Source organism: Tamandua tetradactyla, chromosome 18, assembly GCF_023851605.1.
Source record: "Tamandua tetradactyla isolate mTamTet1 chromosome 18, mTamTet1.pri, whole genome shotgun sequence".
NCBI classification, from domain to species: Eukaryota; Metazoa; Chordata; class Mammalia; order Pilosa; family Myrmecophagidae; genus Tamandua; species Tamandua tetradactyla.
Genome location: NC_135344.1, coordinates 10,264,829 through 10,280,319, shown reverse-complemented (window position 1 = coordinate 10,280,319; position 15,491 = coordinate 10,264,829).

The following is a 15,491-nucleotide window of genomic DNA, read 5'->3' as shown; positions in this document are numbered from 1 at the left end:
GACATACTCCATTAGATTTCAAGTTCTGAGAGTCATCTGTGGATTGATGTTCCCCCCCCAGGCAGCCCCACCCTTTCCAAATGCTTGTGCAGCATCCACGCTCTTCCCAAACACCGGGGTGACCACGCCAACCATCACATAGTCTTGGGATTTAAGGTAATTTGTCTTTAAATGTTTAGCAAACTTTCCATTGAAGCCTCTGCTATTGGGTTTTAAGGATGGCTTTACTATTATTATTAGTATTATCATTAATCCAATCACTTTGCTTATTATAGGTGGATAGTTTATCTATTTCTTCTTGAGTGACTTGGGTAGTTTGTGTGCTTTTTTTGCATTTTTCCATTTCATAAAACTTATTGTATTAGTTAGGGTTCTCTAGAGAAACAGAACCAACAGGGAACACTTGCAAATATGAAATTTATGAAAGTGTCTCACGTGACCGTAGGAACGCAGAGTCCAAAATCCACAGGGCAGGCGGCGAAGCCGATGACTCCAATGGATGGCCTGGATGAACTCCACAGGAGAGGCTCACCAGCCAAAGCAGGAATGGAACCTGTCTCCTCTGAGTCCTCCTTAAAAGGCTTCCCATGATTGGATTTAGCATCACTAATTGCAGAAGACACTACCCTTTGGCTGATTACAAATGGAATCAGCTGTGGATGTAGCTGACGTGATCATGACCTAATCCTATGAAATGTCCTCATTGCAACAGACAGGCCAGCGCTTGCCCAATCAGATGAACAGGTACCACAACTTGGCCAAGTTGACACCTGTCCCTAACCATGACACTTATCTAATTTGTTTCCATATAGTTGTTCATAATATTCCTTTGCCATCTGTTTTTTGATTTGGTGAAGTCAGAAGTGATGATTTTAGGATGTGCTGGGTGTGACCCAAAGTGACCTAGGAAGGTGATGATCTGTTTAATTTCTGATTTTAATAATCTAAGTCCTCTTTTCTTCTTGGCCATTCTGGCTAGTCATTTTCTAATTTTGTTAATCTTTATACAGATTTTCATTTGGTTTTGTCGACTTTCTCTATTGTTTTCTATTTTTCATTTCATATAGTTTCACTCTAATATTTATTATTTATGCCCTTCTGCTTATTTTGGGCTTAATTTTGTCATCTTTCTCTAATGTCTCAAGGTGGAAGTTAAGACTATTGATTTTTGAGCTTCCTTACTTTTTAATATAAGCATTTTAGAGAAATAAATTTCCTTTTAAGTGTTTCTTCTACTGCAATATATATGTTTTAGGATATTTAGTTTACTTTTTAATTCATCTGAAAGTATTTTGTAATTTCCTCTGTGGTTTCTTCCTTAATCTATTGGTTGTTTAGGAATGTGTTGTTTAATTTCCACGTATTTGAGAATATTACAAATTTTCTTCTGGTTTATGTCTAGTTTCATTACACTGTGGTTGAAAAGACACAGTTTGAATGATGTCAATCATTTCAAATGTGTTGGTGCTTGTTGTTTGTCCTAGTAGGTAGTGTATACTGGAGACTTTCTCCAGTGTAGAATATAGTGTGAATTTTACTGCATTTGGGTGGTGTGTTCTATACGTATCTATTATGTCTAGTATGATGCTTTCAAGTCCTCCATTTCCTTGTTTACTTTACCTCCAGTTATTCCAGAAATAAGGGATAGAGTAAGTCATAACATAGAAGAAAGGACCAACAAAGATTGTGTGCAGAGTCGGGAGGTACGTAAACATAAACAGCAATCCCAGGAGAAACTATGAGCCAGAGAAAAGTGAAAGACAGAATATTATTTTAAGGAAGAGAATAACCATCACATTTTGATTAAAATTTATAATTCATTCCATTTTCTAATTTTAAATAACAAATCACTGAAAAACTTAGTTGCTTATAAAAATGTGTTATTTCTCTCCCACAGCTGAATGGGTTGAATGGGCTCTAGTGAGCAGTTCTGGCTTGGAGTCTCCACCGGACATTTCCATCAAGAGGCAGATGGGGTTGCGGTCAGATGAAGGCTTGACTGATCTCGATGTCCAGGAAGGTTTCAGTATTGACATTTGCTCCATGTTAAATAAAATGATTGGGAGGGTGATGATGTGGAGTGGGTGGCTACAGCGTGAGATAGGACCACAGGCTCAGGTGCAACAAAGACTTGTAGCAAATGACTGCTATATTTTTTATTTTAAAGAACAGGGGAAGAGATCCTATTATGGCTGATCCCCTGAGAAGGCCAACTGCTGGGGTCAGGACCGGTGGATGGCAGCTCTGCATGCCCTGCTTTGCTTTGGAGAAGAGGGACACTGTGCTGCCTGAGGGCTGAGTATTTATATACCCCAGAGAGCGGGCCCTGCCACAGAGCAGAAAGACTATATCAAGCAACTTTTGCATAGAGTTCCTGCCCTGGCCAGTACCTGGAACTCTTTCTTCTGGTTTCGACTTCAAGACATGGTCAGGCCATTCATTAGAACTAACGTCTTCCCTGGATGGCAGAATGCAAACATATTGAAACATCTGGACACCATTAATCAAGAAAAGGAGTGTAGGGGAGGCTGGGAGATGGTGGCTGAGTGTGTCCATGACTCCCCCAGCAGATGGGCACCCCTTCTGGCGAGTGTATACATTCTCACTGAATGGCAGTCTCATAGTAGTGTTCCCTTTCTTTATGGTACTTGGCTTCTCCCAGGGTTACTATTCTAAGAGGCCAAGTTGGAAACCCTTAGGATTCTTGCCACCTAGACTCAGGAGTCTCAGTGAGTCACGCCTAGCACATCCTATTGATTATACAAGTCAAACAAGAGCAGGTAGGAAGGGGACCATACCAGGGTGTGGGTCACCGTGGGGCCATCATTGGAGACTAGGATACAGAACGGATAGGCAGGGCCATAATGAGGCCAGGAGGTTGGCAGAAGATTATGATCTTCCAGAAAATAAATGATGATGGCATAAGTAAAGGCATTGACTACAGGGAGTAGAAAGTACTAGGATGATGGAACATAAGTGATAAAATCAAAAGAAAATTTAGAAGGATAAAGGGATAAAGAAAAAGTCAAGCATGGCACTTGGCTTTCAACTCAGGAATCCAAGTAGACAGAAATAGCAACTACAACAGAGACAGCAGACACAATAAACAATAACTTTTGGGTATAATATTAAGCTCCATTTTCAACATAGTGAATGTGAAGTGACTGGACATTCATATGGGAGAGACGAGTCACAATTAGGCATTTGAACATAAAATTCACAGACAAACTCTGTGTTGAAGATAAGCTTTACTGTGCCCCTTCCACGTGTTTCCAGTGGAGTTGAACCTGCTTTGAGTTGACATCTGATAGATGCAGTAGATGATGCCACTGGGGAGACTAATAAGGTCAGAGTTTAGATACACTGAAGATTTTCACAGCATTTGGAGAAAATATGAATAAAATTCATCATCCAGAGATAAATTTATCAAGCTATTCTATTTCTCGTCACACAGTAAGGGGTACTGGTGTTCAGGCAATCATTTTGTTTTTAATAAAGCCTCATACTAAATGCTCCAAGAACATTGTTGGAAAGATATCTTGGATTGGGCGAACTCTACCTTTGCTGCTTATTAGAGTTAAGGTTATGTTACTCCAATGGACAAATCCAGGTAAAAGCATGTATTTATTACATTGATTTAAATGCATTTGTGCTGAATGCAATCTGAAGAAATAATTGGGGAAGAATTCAAAATCAAATGCTCTGTCTCTTTAACTTTGGCGTAATTTTACCTTGATTAAAAATTTTAAAAATACGTTATTCTTTTAAAGGTTTACTTTCATGTTATATTTGAAAAGTACCTTTTCCTTCATTATCAGGAAGACTAAGTAAATAAGAAAATCTATTCAGCAGACCACATTTCATGATTAAAATAGTTTAGCTTGAAAATATAAACAAAAGTGGCTCTATTGGCCTATAGATCATTAGACCCAAAGTTTATAAAGACAGCACATAATGTAACTCTCAGTGTTCATACCAAGGTTAGTCCCGTTTAAGCTTTTTTTAAAGCTTTTCTTAAATAAAGCATAATGAAAAGATGGAAGACTCAGGGAAAAGTGGTGATAATTGAAATGAGTGTGATTGACTTAATAAATAAGTATTTGTTATGAGATGAGACCTGAATGTGAAAATAATAATTAGAATAAAGACCAGCAGAAGGCAAAGCATTTGAGAAAGAGAAGAAAGTATAAATACCTGAGATGTAATTTACTTTGATTCAAAAAGCAGCAAGAGAAGGTGATTGTGGCTGGAGCAGAGAGTGATAGAGGAAAAGAGGGAAACAAAAGGAAATCGGAGAATTGCTTCCTCCCTTGGCTACAATAGAGGTTTTCCATATTGCCATTTTCATCTTTCCTTCAAATATTAAAAGTATTATTCTACTTATTTCCCCTATTAGGATGTGAGATTCTACATGGCAGAAAATACAACTTATTCATTCAAACTCCATAAAAGAAAGTCAGGCAATCAAAAGATGCTCAATATTTAATGGTTGAAGATATATTCAAGGATCATATTTCAAAGATTAGGCAAGAATTTTATTTTGAATATAATGTGTGCTCATTTTGAGATACTTTTAGATGCAAAAAATAAAAGAGAAGAATATATTAATTAACTATACAGCTGCCTACAGACCAATAATTGAATCAATAATTCATAATGTTTGGATGAATTTATATCAAAATGATACCCAAAATTATTTTTACAATTAAAATTTTATGAATAACATACGGCATTCCCATTTTTGCTTGATAAAGTTCAGTGTTATATGTATGTGCTAAAAAATATGGATTCTCAAATTTATCAATAATCTCTGTATTTTTCCCTTTTCTTTTCTATTTAGAAAATCCGTACTATTTTCTTTTCTATTTAGAAAATCCTTACTATTTTAGAAATCAAAAATATGTTATCTTTAATTTTGACACCAGAGGATATAAGAGTATAATAAATAAGTACATCTTTAAGGAATTCTGAGAAATGACAATGAAGAAAACAGAGTTAGATATACAGAAGTAAGATAAGAGAATTCTTAGTCTTGACCCATTTATATCATCAGTAGACAGTGAAGTGGCGTAGTATACACAAGGATTATAAAGACTTTGGAGTTGTGAGAAACCTTTACAGAAAATGTTACCTATGTCAAAACTTTTGGTGGACCTCAGCTATCCTAGTGGCAATGACTGAGAGGTCATGGAAAGTATCAGTTGCTCCAACTGCTGCTAATTCCACAGAACCATAGACTACTTCCTTTTAGGTTTATATTTACTCCCTTGGCTTTCAAACTCCTGCCCTTAAATATGCATCTATGTCTTAAGCCTAGAACTAATCCCTGCCTTCCAGGTCAACATCTTCACTTGCATGTATAATAAGCATCTCAGATTGAACAGATCCAGTGCTGCACTTCTGATATTTCTCCCGCTTCCTTTCCAAACTTCCTTCTCAGAAAATTTCCCCACTTCAATAAATGGCATCTCCATTTTTGCAGTTGTTCAGGCAAATACAAATGCACACATACCTAGATGCTGTTAATGCAGCCCTTGAGCATTTCTTTAACACCACACTCATCATTCATCCCTAAATCTTCTCAGTTTTATTCCAGGATATATCCAGAACCTAATTCTATGACCACTTATACCCATCCATTGTTGCCATGCTGAACAAAATCACTGTTACCAAATACCTGTAATTTAAGTAACCTTCTATGTGATCTGCCTCCTTCTGCCCTTGCCCTCCATGGAGGTGCCAGCTCCTAGCTGCTGAAACAAGTACCATGCAGTGGGTTGGCTTAGCAACAGGAATTATTGGGTCATGGTTTCATGAAGGCTAGAAGGTGTACTTCCTCCCATAGTTGGTATCACCAGGCTGGCCGGCTACCTTCGAGGTTCCTTGACTTTTCCATCACACAGCAATGCACATGGAGTCCTCTTCTCCTTCCTCCTCTGGCTTCTAGAGGCTGCCCCCCATGGTTTCTCTCCCCATATGACTTCCACTCTACCTATAAAGACTCCTATGACCCAGGTTAAAGGCCACCCTGATTCATCTGGGTCACACCTTAACTGTAGTAACTTTGAAGAAACCCTGCTTACAATGGGTCCACACCTACCAGAATACGGACCCACCAAAAACATGCCCAAACTGGGGTGCGCAGTTCTATCCCCTGCAAGAGGTAAAAGCCCGCTCATTTAATAAAAGGAAGGTATCATAAAACTTCAGAGGCTCTACATGAAATGCTTCGTCCTTCACCTCTCTTATCCCCTTTTACTCCAGGTCTTGCTCCCTCCACTCCAGCCTCATTGGCCGTCTTGCCATTTTCTACACAGCACGTTGGAACCTTGTTTTGTTCTCTTCTCTGCCTGCTCTGCTCTCCATTGCCTCCTTCAGTTCTTTATTAAAATTTCACTTTGCATGAGGCCTTCCTTGACGGCACTCCTTCTAATTACACTCCACTTCTCTTCTGTCTTTTGTTTTTAATGTTTAGAATTTATCTTCTAACAAAATATTTTTGTCCTTGTTATCTGATTTATACCTATCTGTCCCTTTGCAGTATAGCCTCCAGGAGGACAGGGGTTTGGAGTGTTTCGTTCACTCTTTCATTTGAGGAACCCAGATTTGAAAGTGACTGTAATAGACACTCTCAATATTTATGAATTTATTTGATTAACGAAGGTCACCCCCGAGCATGAACAATGTTGCCATTCTCCAGTCTTGTAAATTCCTGCCATGCAAAGATGAGTGCCAAGTAGAATAGACAGAGTAACAGATTTAAAACTCCCTGCACTATTTCCACTGACTACAGCCACATGAGCATGGGTAACAAATACTCTGGGGAATAGTGAATAGATGTCGAGCCCAAGACTTCCTGGGCAGGCATTAGCAAATATATGTAATTAAGTGGAGAACAGTGAAAAAAAGGGGGATGGTGGCATCTGTACACTCTGTAGGGATTAAAGTTGGTATAAGTAAAAGGAGGAATTTTGAGAGCTCTAAAATTTCACAAAATATGTTAATTTCAGCTATCTGAATTATTTTCATTGCTTCCTTTTTCTACTTGCTTCCTACCCTTAGCCCCCCCCCCCCCCCCAACACACACATACCTTTTCTTTCCTCTCACTAGGTTTCTTTCCATTACCTCAACAGAACATTACCCTGTGTCAAGATCTTAAATATACTGGGTTGGAAAGAAGGCTATCAACCAAATATCTTAAGGAGTTATTTTTTCCAACCAACAGTTTATTAGCCTTTTTGTTTGTGCAGTGGAGTTGCTCAGTTCATGATTTAATGTCCTAGGAATGTGGAAGAAAAACCTGGAATGCTGTGCATAATTACTTAAGATAATCTTTGGTCTGCCTAAAGGGCAATGTGATGATAAGAAAAGGGGCAACTATACAAAGTGACAGGAGAAATGACAGCATTTTAAAAGTTGAACAAGAATAGCCCAGGAATTTTAAGAACAAGCAGAATTAATGCTTTTATAAATACCTAGGGCTGCAATGTACCCACACCCTTCATTGTCTTCTGAGTCAGGAAAAATAAGCTTTATATATGTGGTTTCTAGGTGGTACTTTAGGATGAGAAGGTCTCTGAAGTACAGCCCAGCATTATTAGGAAGCATAATAGAGATGTAAAAATCAGTGGAAACAAGAAATCCAAGACGGAAATGATGGGAGAAGCATGAGGTTAACACCAGCTCCCTGTTTTCTTTACACATGGCCCTGGAGATATTGAGATAGATAATGGTGCATTTCTTGGAGAAAAACAAATAAAATTACAGCCAATCTGATTTTACTGTTACAAGCTAGGGTGACAGCAGCAAACATTTGAAGAAGCCGAGAGGACTGAGTTCTGGGTAGAAAATATTAGAATTCTCTATTTCTAATGAATTTTACATTTTTAGAAACTGACTTGGGCATTTTGGGTGCTCATAAATTGAAGTTGTATCAGCTAACTTGTCTTAGGAATCCACTTTTTTTTTTTTTCAGGTGCTAATATTCTACCAGCTATTAACAAAGAGATCATTTTTGTTTGAGGCTCCTGTTGTTTTTGGACCCAGATAAATATACTTTGATTTTGTTCATATCCTCACTAATAGTGTCTGACATAGTTTGTAATTCTTGCCACGTCATTTGGAAATGTTATCAGATGGTAGCTCAGGTGCATATCTGGGACAGTAAAGTTAGTTTCATGGTATTTATTGTAGGTTCCCCCCACCCCAAGGCAGAGAATAACAAATCTGTTCCTCATCCTTATCCTAAAATATTTCAAGTGAAATAGCTGAGAGAATATATCCATATTCAGCAGGTGGGGACACTTAGTTTACATTATCAAAACACCTGGAGCTGCCACCTTCAACCCTATGAAAAGTAGCATTATGCTATCTAGCTTTCCCAGAAAGGCTGAGCCAGCTGTGACTCTTCACAGAGCCAGGCACCTGCATTCCCTATATTTTTGTCCTTCTCATAATTTGCCAGCATGTGTTCAGCTAGAATAAATGTACATGTCACAAGACAGAGATGGCCTGAAAAATATATCTCATTAGCCAACACTTATATTCATAACTAGAAAGCCCATGGCATAGTACGTTCTAAATTAGGTGATTACACTTTTGATTTCGCTTAAATTAAATAGAGACTATATTCACATTTTTTCAAAGCAAATCTCTAACAGAATGTGATGGGTTCATTTTGTCACATTACTAACAAGGAAAGGGTGTGATGGATTAAATATTTTTATTTTTCTAGATCTTATTTCAATGTTTATTTCTCTTTTTATTAAATAGACTTAACATCATAGCAAAAACACAGGGAGATTTTATTTGAATATACCACCTACTTAGTAAATTCTATGATAAATGGAAAATATTCATTTGAATAAGTTTTGGACAGGTGGATGATAGAAGTGAGGGTCCAATAACAAATTGTATTAAAGTAATTCCTTCATTTTAAGGAATTACAAGGTAGAATCCTAAATTTAACTTGCATGGGGTAGTTGATTGGTCTAGATTTACAGTAAACACTACATTTAAATATTGCAACTTTTTATGAGTATAAATTTTATTCTGCCTTACTATATGAGAATTTCTATTGCTACACAAAGTCTGATGCAAAAAAAATTGCTATGAAAATCTGGCTGCAAAAAATACAATGCATTTTTTAAGTGAAATGAAATAGAAATATTTGCTTCTTGTGTAAAAGTACTTAACATTTTTTAGTGCTGACAGTCAATGATTTGGTTTTTGTTATTGTTGTTGTTATAACATTTTCATCAGGTATTCTGAAATTTTGAAAAGCAATATCAAAACATGTTCAAAAAGTACTCACGGGGAGGTGCAATGGTGGGTCAGTGGCAGAATTCTTGCCTGCCATGCCAGAGACCCGGGTTCAATTCCCGGTGCCTGCCCATGAGGAAAAAAAACTGATACAAAAAATATTCACGGTATACAAGCTATGGTATTAGTTCTCTAAGGTATAGGGTATTTCTTTTTGGCATATTTTAATTTTGGGTTACAGATACATTTACCTCAACTATAAAATGGTATTGATAGTTGTATTGACAGTCCCATTAAAACTTATAATATAAATATCCTTTTGGTAAAAATGCCTCCATCATATTTCCAAGTTATATTTCCGAGTAAAATGCATTGTCTAATATTTTCACGGAAATTATCACATCCAGGAACTTTGTTGTGTAGCATTATTCCCTAATCTAGAAATTTTATGCTATGTTCATTGCAAAACAGAAATTAAATCATAGTCATTAAATGAATATTTTGTGTTTTACAAAACATTTAACATTCAGTACCTGCTTTTTGGAAACAAGATCGATTTATCAAATTCTCGAGTAATCAAATCTTAAAATGTAAATTATTCTTTCACTATTTCCTTTGTATTTCATGGAAATGGCATTATTCTCTTCTTTATCATTGAAGTAGTAGTAGAAACCCGATAACATTTTTGCCCTTTTGAAGTTCAGAAATAATTCAAAATGTTCACTAAAAATTGATAACGTTTATAAGTATGAAATTCTATTTTACGCCTAGAAAAGTCTTGGCAACACATCATTTCTTGTAGTGAATATCAAAGAGCAAAAAAAAGCATATATGTGTACATAAAATACTTAAAGTAGCACAGGAAATACCATAGATGACAAACAAAAATTAGCAGATGAATTTAAGTATTTCCTTGTAACATCTTGTCAAATTATAGGACTTTTCTTGCAGAACTGATTCCCTATCATAGTTCCACTGTGAATTCGTGGTAACTTCCTACAAATTAAGAACTTATGTTCCTGACTCTACACAGTTATAAGCAATTAATCTTTTATGCACTATTCATATACCCTCCTTTATGGTATACCAATACACCATTCAAATTCTAAAAGCCTCTAACAGTTTTCCAATAACTTTATTTTCTGCATTAATATCTTAACATGGCAATATGTGGTGGCAATTAGGGAGCCTTGAGCAAAGCTTCTATTGGAAATGCAATGAATCTCTTTGCAGTTGCTAGAACAGACACAGATAATAATAGAGCGTTCAAAGAGATACCGTATGGGCCATGGAAAAGGGACAAGTACGGAGGGATAAAGCAATCACACAAGCATTTTGAAAGAACAAACTGAAGCAGTGTGGAATGTGCTGGGATTGCTTCAGTTAGTCCTATTATCTATGTGAAGTTTAAATGTATCAGTTTAGCAGATTCTAAGTTATGCAGAGAGTAATCATAATACACTCGTAAAAAAGAAAGTGATTAATACCAATGTTTACTTGCACACTTGCAAAAATACAAACTCCATTCATGCAAGTTTAACTTCCAATCTAAAAATAGAACAGCTATTAAAGGCAATTAATGGTATACTGATATATGCTGTGTATAGTTTTCAATACTCATGAAATTAGTTTTATTTTTAACTATGGCGGAATAATATAGTAAGAAGAATTTTTTAAAAGCCAATAAACCAAGTATGTATTCATATAGATTGCTGGATTATTGTTAGCTTTTAACATGAATATTCTCCCATAGTGAATATCTCTCAATATTAGAAATGCTTTCCAGAGTTCAGAAAAAAAACATAGTGGTCTATCAAGAATGTTTGGGATACTTCAAAAAACAAAATAAATACATTAACACTTACATAAGGATACATGCAGTTTTCCTACATTCAAAAATAGGTTTCATTCAAATTTAGGCCTTATTTTACAATTTACGATTTTAAGTTTCAGCAGAACTCTCATCACAGTTCAGCTTTGAAACAATATTTACTATTGAGCAGTTCTAATGATTTTGCCTTCTTTTTTTATTGACTGAATATATTTTTGTTAACAGCATTTCTACTTTGATGCCAAAGTGTACATGTCTATTTGGCTCAATGTGTGGCCATCATTCCATTAAAAAAAAAAACAACTGTTAATTTTGAGATCACAGTAGATTCATTTACAAGAAATCACCTTAACATTCATATGTCTGAGAATGACCTTATTTCCTCCTCATCTTTGAGTAACGTTTTTGCCGGATGAAAAAAATTCATGATTACCAGACCTTACAATTGCTTCTCCCCTACATAGTTTCAGTTGAGAAGAATGCTGCTGCCAGTTGACATTGGTTCTCCCATATAAATAGTTTGTCATTTAATTTTGACAGGTTTTCAAGATTGTATTCATTGTTTAGTTGTCAAAAGTTTAATTATAGTATACATGTATGTATTTTTTTTGAATTTATCCTATTTGGGGTTCATTCCGGTTCTTGGACATGTATGTCTGTGTCTTAAAGTTTTAGCCATTATTTCTTTAAATCCCTTTTCCATCCTACTCTCTCTCCCCTCTCCTGAGACTTTAGTGATATGAACCCAAGGTCATTTGTTATTTTCCCTACATCTAAACTATGTTTATTTTTATTTCCATTTTCTCTTTGCTGATAATATTGGTAAATTCTCTTGAATTAATGAAATATGTATTTTTATGCAATTTTTCAATTCTCTCCAATCTACTAATGAACCCATCTAGTGATTTTACTTAAAATTTCATTTGTCACACTTCAGTTACATAATTTCCATTTTTTTGTTTTATTTAACTTCTGTTTATTTGATGAACTTTTCCATTTTCATTTATTTCAAGAAAATGTATAGTTGTCTGTTGAAGGATTTTTCTCATGGCTGGTTTATAGTCCACATGAATAATATCTTCTTCACTTTGGTGTTGGCATCTATGCCAGTTTGAAGGTATTATATACCCCAGAAAAATCATGTCCTTTTGGGTGGTAATATATATTTTTTTGTATCGTCTCCAGTATGGCAAGCAAGAACTCTGCCTGCTGAGCCACCGTGACCCACCCTGGGTGGTAACTTTTGATTAGATGGTTTCCATAGGGATATGTCTCTACCCATTCAAGGTGGAGTTGCTTAATGGAGCCTTTTAGAAGGGAACCATTTTGGAAAAAGCTTTAGAGCCTACAGAGCCCACATAGCCAGAGACCTTTGTAGATGTCGAAGGAAATCGCCCCCAGAGAATCCTTATGAAATGAGAAGCCAGGAGAAAACGCTAGCAGATGTCGCCATGTGCCTTTCCAGCTGAGAGAGAAACCCCAAACCCCTTGGCCGCTTGAGCCAGGGTATCTTTCCCTGGATGCCTTATTTTGGGCATTTTTATAGCCTTGCCTTAATTTGAATATTTTTACAGCCTTAGAACTATAAAATTGCAACTTAACAAATTCCCCTTTTTAAAAAGCCATTCTGCATCTGGTATATATTCTGGCTGCTTTTATAAACTAAAACAGCATCCCTAGATTTTTTTATTTACTCGAGTACTGATATTCCTGGTTCTTATTATGATGAGTGACTTTGTTGCATCCTGGACATTTTGAGTACTATAGACAGAGAATTCTAGTTAAACATTGTATTTTAGGAGATGGTTTTCCCACAGAGCTGTAGCAGGAGGGCCAGGTGGGAGTTTATGTTCAGTTATGTTCAGTTTCCCACCAGGCACTACTACTAACTCCCCTGCAAAGCTAGATGGCTGACTCAAGCTCTCTCATTGTAAATGAATGTGTGTACATCCAACTTCAGCCTCAACACCTTCCAGGCAAAAGTGGGGCACTGACTCACACTGCCTGGTAACTTCAGAGTAAAGATGTAAGCTCAGCTCCCTGCTGGCCTATACTGACACCAGGTAAGGGAGAAGCAGAGGGCTGTCTCACATGGCCGTGTTGCTATAGGGCTAGGGAGAATGAATACATGCCTTCCCTTTGGACTTATAGAGCCAAGGGTGGAAAAAGGCAGAACAGTATACCAAATATCCCGGCATCCTACCACCTTCTTCTGCCTCATTGCTGTTGGGTTGGCATGGTGCCTCTGCTTCCCACTGTGCCCCACTGACACATGGGGTGGGTAAAACTACAGTACCAACTGCTCCATTTTCACTTCTTCATTCGGTATCTTTGATGCCAAATGAAGGCAAATGCTTAGCTCACTGCTTGAATCTGCTAACACTACCCAGACAAGGGAATCAGAGCACCACCTGCTCCTACCAAATGGGAGATGGAAGATTGCTCAGCCTCACTGACACTCACCCCTCTGGGACAATCAGAGCACCTCCTTTTGAACTGGAGATTTAGATAAGCTCCCTGCTTGATTCTATCAACACTACTTTGTTAGAGGAAATTGGGAAAATTGCATAAAAATTAATATTTTATTAATTCAATAGAAGACTAGAAAGTTAATGTGACATATATCATGGAAAACATAGAAAAAAAGTAGTAAGTTACTATGCATGTGTTCAAATATTTCTATAATTCTATTAAATATAAGTGGGCTAAATATTTCCATTAAAAGACAAATGTCTAAATGAGCAAAACAACACAAGTTAAATACAGAGTGCTTACAAGAGAAAAACCTTAAACGTAGACAAAGACCAAATAATTTTGGAAGTAAAATGATAATAAAAGATATGTATGAATGTACTAAAGAAAAGAAAGGTGGTGAACCTTCACTAATATTAGGCTTAATGGAAATTAAGGGGAGAAAAACCAGTGTTAGACATGAAAGATTGCTTTTCTTCAATAAAAATGAGTCAATCACATCACCAAAAATTTAAAAAAATATTATTTATCATTGCTCTTAATGCATAATGTTAAATAGTATCAAGTAAATGTGGCAGAATTAAACAGAGAGATAGAAAAAAATCACAATCAAAATGGGAAATTTTTCTTACTCAGAAAATTGAAAGACAAAAATCAGGGAGAATATACAAAATCTGGACAAAATTATTATGTAAAAGAAGGTTTATGACTCTACTTCACACTATGTGCACATATATTCACAACCATAAAACAATCCATGCAGAGCTTATAGCCTTTTCTAGAGGATAACAAAAGAAATAACTTTATAAACCTGGTAGATAACAGATTTCTTAAAGAGGGTACAAAAAAGATCTGTGACAAATTCCTTTGCAGAAGCAGGGGTGAGAGCTGTACACTAGTATCCTATATGCATTCTGTTCTTCTCAAAACCAGTGGTTCTCTTTGATAGTGACCCATCGATTTAGGAAAAGTTGTACTACATCCTCTTGCCCTAGGAAATTCCTTCCTGGGTCTTCATGCAAATATGAATGTGGCATACCTGCTCTAAAATCCCACCAGATGTGCTGTCACGGCCCTGGGCATGCTTGAAAGGTCCATGGTAGAGGAAAATGTAGAATGCCTGAATCAAAGGAGACATAATTTTTCTGGAAGCATTTTCAAAGATGATATGACCAGACACAACACTGTGCTGACTTATCTTGTGGACATTTTCAGTGATGTCTGCATTTGTCCTGTTTTCTGCTGGCTTTTGCTATTTCCTCCTAATATCATTTCGAAGCCTCCTATGTGCACTTTCTTCTAGGATTTTTAGCTGGGTCTGTTCTAAACACACCAGTGACTTGGTCCTGGATTCTCATAGAACTCAACTGCAAGCCTTTGTTCCTTTGTAGGGTTAGTACCATTGTGCATTTTAACTGCTTGGAAAACGGTGCTCTCTTTTTGATAAGTGCACCTTTTGGTCAGAGACATAGTGTGAATTGTACTTAAACTGAATTGCTATAGGAATATGTGCATATAGCTAGGAATATATACATATCTAAATGCTTAAAATGATATGAAAATAACATGGCTAAAAGGAAGCTATAAAAATTCAAAGCACTTGAATAAGTATTAGGATTTAGCTCAGTTTGTGAAATGTCATGAGATACAGGAAACCCCAGATATTTATGAGTTATTTTAAAAACTACTTTTATGGAAGGCAAATATAACAGGATCCCCTCACTCAATTCTTCCCCTCCTCTTTTCTTTGCATATTTTAATTATAGCAATTTCCTTTAAAAATGTATTTTTGGATTGTTATGCTAATCCTCTGTTTTACAATTATTTCAATAAAATTCAGACCGCATGAATCCTGGCTCCAGACTAAGATGCTCATTTGGCCTTATTAATATCTCAGCAGCACTGGATTCCTGCTTCCTCTTAATT